The 9,849-nt window shown below is 33.2% G+C and overlaps 1 non-coding gene across 1 annotated transcript; it reads left to right on the plus strand.

Annotated features, from left to right (window-relative positions):
- Positions 1-9,433: 9,433 nt before the first annotated feature.
- TRNAT-UGU (transfer RNA threonine (anticodon UGU)) lies at positions 9,434-9,504 on the plus strand. Its single transcript has one exon. It is a non-coding gene; the product is annotated as a tRNA-Thr (tRNA).
- Positions 9,505-9,849: the final 345 nt, after the last annotated feature.

Here is a 9,849-nt window from a genome sequence, read left to right on the forward strand (position 1 = left end):
CCAACTGTTTTTTATTTATTGCTTTTCAAATTTATATGTCATATGGTGTTATTTCCAGAGTACATAAATATGTTAGTGATTTATGTCATGAGCACCTTTTTTACTGACGTCAAAAGAGTACAAATTGCAACTGTAGGTGTCCCTTATGTGGCATTTTAGTTTCTAATGACTGGCTGGTAGACAACACATTAATGTAGAATTATGCGAATGGTTACTACAAAGTGACCTCTTCAGGCGGTCTTTTGTTCTTGTTCGTAATGTTTGCCGTATCATCTTACCCGCGCGTCACCAGAATAAAAGTTTTCCCAAGAACAAAGTCGGTGGCAAAATTCCTAAGAAAATTAATTATCTTCATAGACATTCCGATCTGAGAGCGATAATTTTTAATAAAGAAATGTCTTTATAACTATAACTACAACATGCAAGAAAATCTCGTATTTTGATATTATTGTGATATCATTCATAATTAAATATAGTTAAAATTACGAAGCAGAAGAATAACACAGAAAAAAGTTTTAGTTATTTGTTCAATTAAATTCATGAATAATTCATAGTATAACTATGTCGATAATTTAATTGAATTATTTCAAATACCTTCTAACCACATAAACATTTTCATCGATTTTGATATTTTTAAACAAACAAGAGAAGAAATCCACTGCTAAATTGTAATAGTTTGAATGTGAAAATATGAAACCCAACTGGAAGGATAGCACTTACAACATTTAGGTTACTAGACCAGTACTCTACTACTGCTCCTTATAGCACTGTACGATTGTTTTTTTAAACATATAATTTATAGAGAATAATATGTAGGTTGGGTATGTGCTGAGATAAGTATCTTGCATTTTATTCAAGCGATGCATATACCACAACTAAATAATTGCAATATTGATATTCTAATATAATTAAAGCTTGGACACAACAACTTTAGTTTAAATGAATATTATTTCTATTGTAACTCCTAAATGAGAAAGTAGATTCGAAGAAAGAATATTCTATTGATCTTCGATGTTCCTGTCGCTTGGGAAAAGTGTTAAGGTTTTTCTGTTTTAATCATCTTGTTAAATAATTTGTAAGAGTCTCACAAATAAATGTCTATAAAAGGATTAGCACCGGTTTCTTCGGTTTTTAAGATGGTTTATTTTATGATATATGGCTGTACTTTTTTGATCAGATGACTACCTTCGTAAACAGATATATTCGTGTACCACCATTTTCGATGATGATTTATTAATGTTTCAAAAACATTCTTCACACAGGTGGCAGGTTGATATTTATGTGTAGAAAAATCTAAAGAGTAAAATTCAAATAAATGCTTTCTTTATGCAGTGATTGGAGAAAAGCAAACACAATTGTACTACTGTGTTTGCCACCTCCACTAGTTGCACAGCCAAATATCTGCTGACTTACGATAATAAAAACAGGGTTTCGATACCCATTGTGGGTAGAGCACAGACAGTCCGCGGTGTATCTTTATGCGTAATTTAAAACAACAACTTTTATATACTGAACAGAGGAGAAAATAGTACAATACCTTAATGTTGAAAATGTTGTCGAAGATGTGTTCTCAATATTATATTTTCTTTACGTGTGATTGTTTTAACAATGCTAAAATATTCCACTGAACGATAAGCGAATATTCAATATACTGTAGAACATTAAAGAGAAACAATGCATTTTAAAAAATATGTGTGTGCTATTAGAGCTCTGATTGGGGTAGAGCACTGGTTTTGTAAACCAGGAGTCGTGAGTTCGAATCTCACTGGTGGCTTGTATATCTTGAACTTGACGGATACTTTTATTTTCATTACTTGTAATTGAACAAAATAACATAATATTATTTTACGATAAATATGACGATACATTATTTTTCATATAATTTAAATTTTCAATAAAAGCGACATTGTTATTTAAAAATATAAACTGCGTTTTCTCTGCTCCTATTAATTTTATACAGCGTGTGGAAATCAATATTTCCCAAACTGCTTGAAGTATAACCCTGTTTTTGATATATCTATTATAAAATTCTAAAATTAATATAAATCAAAAAATTTGACTTTACTAAAGTTGATAAATGCTGTAGACATGGAGAGAAAAAAGAATTTTTTGTTCGAAAACATAATGTGGACACTACTTTCAGCCTTGTTTCTTTTCTGAGGGCCCGTAGATTTGCTAATGTTATTTTTCTGGTTAGCAGTAGATTGTAAAAGTCATTTATGTTATTGGTGTTATTGTTGTTAATATTGACTAGGAAATATGGTTTGTATAATTCTGTGTTATTTGTTACATAATTATTTACTGTATTGAAAAAATAGGTGTTCACGTCTGGGTCGTTGTGTTTTGAAAGTGTTTTGTAGTTGTTGTCTGAAGGCTTCTGGGTTTTCTTTGTCGGTGTGTGCTAATGCGTTATTTTGTTCTTATGTTGGGTATTTTCTTGTTGTGGCTTTTTTAGTGAGTCTTTTTAGGTGCGACCAAAGCTCTCTAGGGTCGGTTTTTCCATTTAGTTTGCAGCAGAAATTGTCCCATTTTTCTTGTTTTAACAATTTAATTTCTGCTCTGATTTTATTTCTGATACTTTTTAGTTGTGTTTTGATTTCTTTATCTCTTGTTGCCATGAACTATCTTCTTAATTGTCTTCGTTGTTTTATGAGTGTTATTAGTTGTTTGTTTGATTTCCATGCGTTATTTGTAGCTATTTGCTGCTTTTAGTAGGCACTCCGTGATTATTTGACTACAGCTATCAAATTCTACTTTGTTGTTGGCTGTATGCTCAACATTTTCTGGTAATATGTTGTCTAATTCTTACTCACATTTTTGCCAATTAGCTTCTTTCTAGTCGAATTTGTCTTCTTTAAAGGTTATATCTTTATGGGGGGGGCGAGATCGAAAGTACACCATATTGGTAGAAGATCACTGTCAACATCTTTTCCCACGTTAAAATTTAATAACTTTTTTTTAATATTAAAGATGTCACTTGTATTTGTAGCATACGTGGTATGCGTAGGTTCACTGTCGTTTATTGGAGCGATGCTATTTCATCAATGAATTGCAATAGGTGTCCTCCATTTGTGTTTGTGGATTTATGCCAAAGTTTTTACATTTACTATTTAGATCACCTATTACCATTGTATTTTGGTTGTGGGAAAGATGTTGTGGAATAGGTTTATGTCAATACATTTGGTTGGTGATATATCTACTATAAAATACTTAAATTAATATAAATCCCTAGTTTGACTTTACTAAAATTGGTAAACGCTGTATATATGGAGTGAAAATAGAAATTTTTTGTTCGAAAACATAATGTAGACACCACTTCCAGCCTTGTTTCTTTACTTTCTTAGAACCCCTAGTTTTTGGCTGGAAAATATAATATTTACATTTGGATTCAACGTTTTTCTGCATTCTTTTAATGGTCCCTATTTCTCCTTTTCCAATTAACAGTTTTTACTGATCTTGTTCCAAAATGTATCTGACTCTGATCTTGTTGTTTAGAATTGCTTGTTTGTTTCGAATTTCTCGCAAATTACATGAGGGCTATCTGCGGTAGCCGTCTCTAATTTAGCAGTGTAAGACTAGAGGGAAGTTCAGCTTGTCATCACCAACCACCGCCAACTCTTAGGCTACTCTTTTACCAAGGAATAATGGGATTGATTTATCACATCATAACGGTCCCGCCACTGAAAGGGCGAACATGTGTGGTGTAACGGGGATTCGAACCCCTGACCCTCAGATTACGATTCGACTGCTTCAACAATTGACCACGTCTCGGAAAGCGTTCTGCTTCAAGAGTGAATAAAACAAAAATTAAGAGTAGCCAATTGGTTTTTTTATTTATTGCTTTTTAAATTTATATATTTTATGGTGTTACAGCCTTCAAAGTACATAATTATGCTCGTGATTTATGGCACGAGCACCTTTTTTTACTGACGTCACAACAGTACAAATTGCAACGGTAAGCGTCCTTTATGTGACATTTTAGATTCTAATGACTGGCCCGGAAGACAACACATTAGTGTAGAGTTGTGCGAATGGGTTATTCCTTCAGGTGACTCCTTCAGGCGGTCTTGTCATCTTGCAGGTGCGTCGCCGGAATAAACGTTTTCGGCAAGAAAAAAAGTCGGTGGTAAAATTCCTAAGAAATGAATTATCTTTATAGACATTCCGATCTGAGAGCGGTAATTTTAATGAAGAAATATTTTTAGAACTATAAGGACCATATTTTATAAAAGTGATATTCTGTAATGGTAAGTAAATCTAGTGTATTGATATCATTGTGCTATCATTTTTCACTTAATTTTGTTACTATTACGAAGCAGAAGAATAACACGGAAAAGGTTTTAGTTATTTGTTGAAGTAAACTGATTAAGGTATAATTATATCAATAATTTTATTGATAATCTGAAACACCTTCTGAACGCATAAACTTTTTAATCGATTTAGATACTTTTAAACTTTGATGTTTCGTAAGTAAGGGTAGCCTAATAAACGAGAGACGGCGTTTGTATTTTCTTATTACAAAGCCACATCGGACTCTCTGCTGAACCTACTGAGGTGAATCGAACCCCTGACTTTAGCTTTGTAAGTACGTAGACATACCGTTGTATTAGCGGGGGAAGTGAAAGAAGGAATCAACTATAAAATTTTAACAGTTTGAATTATATATCTATCACGTTATAACTGCCCCAATGTTAAAGGGCGAGCATATTTGGTGTAACGGGGATTCGAACCTGCGACCCGAAGGCCCCAGTGGCTCGGCGGTATGTCTGCGGACTTACAACGCTAAAATATGGGTTTCGATATCCGTGGTGGGCAGAGCACAGATAGCCCATTGTGTAGCTTTGTGCTTAATTCAAAACAACAAGAACAACAACAACAACAGCGACCCTGAGATTAAGAATTGAGTGTTTTAACTGGTCAAATGAGTCTGAGATTACCAGTGAAAAATAGCAGCTGAATTAATTATAAATTTATAATTTACTTTGAGGCTGCTAATTTAAAAAAACCGGTAATTGATTTCTGTACTTTTAACCTTCTTCCCTGTGTTTGACAAATATTTTGGGCCCTCATTAGCGGCTGGATTGCATTATTTATGAAGAATGAACTAATGATATGGAAAAAAGTAGTGGTTATGAGTTCACTCTGTTCTGCTTAATAGTGCCTGATCAAACAAAAATATATTAAGTTAAAGGATGCAGGTCTTTATAGCAATTTCTTTATTTGTGTTTATTTAGATTAATATAAAATATCGCTTGAAGGTTTGTTTATTTATATAAGTAAGATAGTGCATTAGTTAAAATTATTTTAAATACTGATGTTGTATTATGAGCTTCAAAATATCGATAGATGCAGTGAACTGAAATAGCTTTCCATGTTTTTGAATTTTACATTAAAATGTAACGAAACAGAGTTTATAGACAAAGTTCTACTTGCTTTTTTTTCCGTTTCGGAAGTTATCTTCCAGTTGTTTATATCTCTTGAAACAATAAGATGTTAAATATTCACAACTTTGTCCAATGTTTGTTTGTTTGTATACTGTTAAATATTGATGTCATTGTTTACATGTATGGAGTAGTTACTAAGTAAATGTCCAAGCAGTAACACAGAAGATAGATGTGACCGGATAAATATACACGAGTTGTTTTTCTGGTCCATATAAGTTGTTATGAGAATCTGTGCCTCCCGCTAGTACCCCGGTAAGTCTCCGGATTCACAACGGTGGGCTCGGCAGATAGTCCGATGTGGTTTTACTATAAGAAGAACACACACATATCTGTTTGGTATAAAAGAGTTTGTTTTTGGTATAGTCTTTTGTGAAATAATTTAAAGCTTCGTTCATACAATTTATCTGTGCTTGGTGAGGATGGAGTCCACACGCGCCAGAAATTATAGATCGTCAAATTGTTCGACTGTTCAGAAATGGTATGAAGCAAACTGAAATTTTCAGAACACCTCAGTGTACTGTTTCCAGAATCCTAGAACGTCTCGGATTACAGGAAACGCTGTTTCAAAAAGTATAGTGGTAAACGTCGGAAATTGTTACCTGAGATTATCGTATTTTGGTGATTTTAACACATCAAGGTTAAAAGACGTCTTGCAACCCATTAAGACAGGAATAGCATGAACACGTTTATTACAGGGTATTCAAAACAACTTGAATAGGAAGCCGACTAAACAAGATTATTTTGCAAGAACGGTTGTCTGAAAACCGATATTAACCAGAATTCACAGCTCTCGCCGTGCTACTTAGCCAAAACGGCATGCCAACTTACAGTTATGACACTGGCGACATGCCAACTTACAGTTATGACACTGGCGACATGCCAGCTTACAGTTATGACACTGGCGGCATGTCATCTTTTTACGGGAGGTGGCGCAGAACATGTTTGAGCAGTTATTGATTATGGGAGATAAACCGCTCTTCATATCTTCCGGAGAAACACCAATGATGCCTTCTAAAGGCATAATGTGAAGACAATATTTCTGCCATATGCTAGGGAAAGGTTTAGCAATAATTTGTGATCCAGGATCACAATGCCAATGCCCACACTGATTGTACCGTACAGGATTATCTCGACTGGGAGAACGTTACAATAATGGTATGGCCATCAAAGTCTCCAGGTTGTAATTTCATTGAAAACTGTTGAGCAGAACTGAGCCTTAAAATTTCTAACCACAACCAGCTACTGTAGCTGAGTTACACCACTTTCTAGTGACAAATTGGGATGAAATCACAGTGGTTTATATCAATAACCTCATCGACAGCATGCCACGTCATCTTTGGAGGTGAGTAGAATAAGAGGAGGACCAAGTACTTTATGTTAAATATGAACTGATATAAGATTATAAACGCTCTTGATAATAACTTGATATTATATTTTGTTTTGGTAAGGTTTTGTTTTGATAGGTAAAGTTCTGAATTACACATCTTTCTGCAGGTGTCTGATAAAATTGTTTGCTTTTCTAATAAATCGATGATGATGTGTCTAGAACTTGTCTCATTATACAGATTATATACTTAGATGTTTAATACAATGTTTTCAGCTTGACATATTAAGTTTATTTATATTCCATCTTAATAATAACTATCCTATTCGTTGCAAAATATACAAACATTTTGGTCAAGACTGTATTTCAAGTTTAGATTTCTGTGAAATATTTCAGAATAAAGTAACTACCAATCCCAAGATGAAATATTTTTTAGATTTATGTTTAATTATACGCAGTTCGGATAAAGTTATATTAATTTGTAATCTGAAACCTCTGGACAATTACCTACACTACTAAGAAGATGGAGAGGAAGTTGGAAAATTTTGCGTAAAACTATACACATGAAATTTGCGTATAACCGTTCCTAATTTGGAGTACAAAGGAATCACTTCAAAGTGATAACTCATATAAAATTAAAGGATACCAATATGTATCCTATATACAGTTATAGGATATCATTATGTATGATATATACAGCTAATAAGTTGTATTTCAGTTATCTAATAATTTATAATATTGAATTGAGAGGCGTAACTTGTTTCATAACAGAGATTTTGGCATTGTTGAAGTTATAATATTAGAAATTTCGATTACACTTTATTGTTCAGAATAATATATATCATCTATAAAAATTCATTGTCAATATGCAAAATGCCAAGTTACGAAAAGAGTTCAACAATATAAAGTGGAGATTTCAGACAGATAAGTTGAGTTAGAAACAATATAGAAATTTTTTTGTACTTGTGTAATGTTAGTAGTGTAAGACTAGAGGGAAGGCAACGAGTTATCACCAACAACCGTCAACTCTTTGGCTACTCTTTTACCAATGAAGAGTGGAATTGACCGTAACCTTAATACTCCCCACGGCTGAAAGGGCGAGCGTGTTTGGTGTATTGGGTATTCGAACTCGTGACCCTCAGATTACGATTTGACTGCCTTAGCCACCTGACCACGTCTGTAAAAGCGTTCTGCTTCAATGGTAAATACAACCAAAATTAAGTGTAGACAATTGTTTTTTTATTTATTGATTTTCAAATTTATATGTCTTAAGGTGTTACAACCTTCTGAGTTCATAATTATGCTGGTGATTTATGGCATGAGTACCTTTTTTAATGACGTCACAACAGTACAAATTGCAACGGTAAGCGTCATTTATGTGACATTTTAGTTTCTCATGACTGGCTGGAAGACAACACATTAGTGTAGAGAAATATATATGTAAAATCGGCTCGTTTGGGTTGAGAAAATATTTTACGTAGAAGAGCGAACAACGTTTCGACCTTCTTCGGTCATCGTCATGTTCATTAGTGTAGAGTTGTGTGAGTGGTTAAAATAGGTGATCCTTCCAGGCTGTCTTTGGTCTCTGTTCATTGAGTTTATCGTGTCATCTTACACGCACATTACTGGAATAAAATCTTTCGGCAAAGAAACATCACGTTGATAAAATGACAAAGAAAATGCCTTTAGACATTTTATAGACATCTTTATAGACATTCCGATCTCAGGGAGCGATAACTTTTAAGGAAGAAATGAGTTTAGAACTAAAACTATGTAATAAAAGTGATATGCTAGAATTGTAAGTAAATCTAGTATGTTGATATCATTGTGATATCATTTATAATTTAATATTGTTACAATTACAAAGAAAAAGAATAACACGGAAAAAGTTTTAGTTATTTGTTCAAGAACATTTGTTAATGCTTTTCCTTAGTATAATTATATGAATAATTTAATTGGATTATCTCAAATACCTTCTAAACGAGCTAAATTTTCATCGATTTCGATATTTTTATACTTTGAAGTTTTGTCCGTAAGGGCAACATAACAAACGAGAGGTGGAATCCAGTTCCAAATTTTACTAGTTTGAATGTTAAAATACGAAATCCAACTGAGAGGATGGAACTCATAACATTTGGGTTACTAGACCAACACTCTACTACTGATTTTAAAATTTATGCTTGCATTTTAAATATATGATTTATAGAGAGTAATATTTACCTTACGTAAGTGTTAACATAATTAAGAGGCTTCTTGTACAGGTGATGCATATAACACAATGAAATAACAACAATATTCATATTGAATCATAATCAATGCTTGAACACAATTGAACTATTATATGTGTCGCCTCCACTAGTAGCACAGCGGAATGTCTTGCAATAACAAAAACCGGGTTTCCATACCCATGGTGGGTGGAGCACAGACAGTCCGCGGTGTCGCTTTACGCTTAATTTAAAACAACAACTATTATATATCTGAACAGAGGAGAAAACAGTACAATACCTTACTGTTGGAAATGTTGTCGAAGAGATGTTCTTAATATTATATTTTTTTCACGTGTGATCGTTTTAACAATGCTAAATTAATTCACTGAACAATAAGCGAATATTCAAAAACTGTAGAAGATTAAAGAGAAAGAATGCGTTTTAAAAAATATGTATAAGCCATCATAGCTCAGGGTAGAGCACTGGTCTTGTAAACCAGGAGTCGTGAGTTCGAACCTCACTGGTGGCTTGTATAACTTGACGGATGCTTTTATTTTCATCAACTGCAATTGAACAAAATAACATAATAATGTTTTACGATAAATATAGCGATACATTATTTTTCATATAATTTAAATTATCAATAAAAGCGACATTGTTATTCAAAAAATTAAGCTGAGTTTTCTCTGCTCCTATTAATTTTGTACGGCTTGTGGAAATCAATATTTCCAAAACTGCTTGAAGAATAATCCTGTTCTGGATATATCTATTATAAAATTCTTGAATTAATATAAATCTCTAGTTTGACTTCATTAAAATCGATAAATGCTGTAGACATGGAGGAAAAACAGAATTTTTTTGTTCGAAAACATAA

This window comes from Tachypleus tridentatus, chromosome 1 (assembly GCF_004210375.1).
Source record: "Tachypleus tridentatus isolate NWPU-2018 chromosome 1, ASM421037v1, whole genome shotgun sequence".
Classification (NCBI taxonomy): domain Eukaryota; kingdom Metazoa; phylum Arthropoda; class Merostomata; order Xiphosura; family Limulidae; genus Tachypleus; species Tachypleus tridentatus.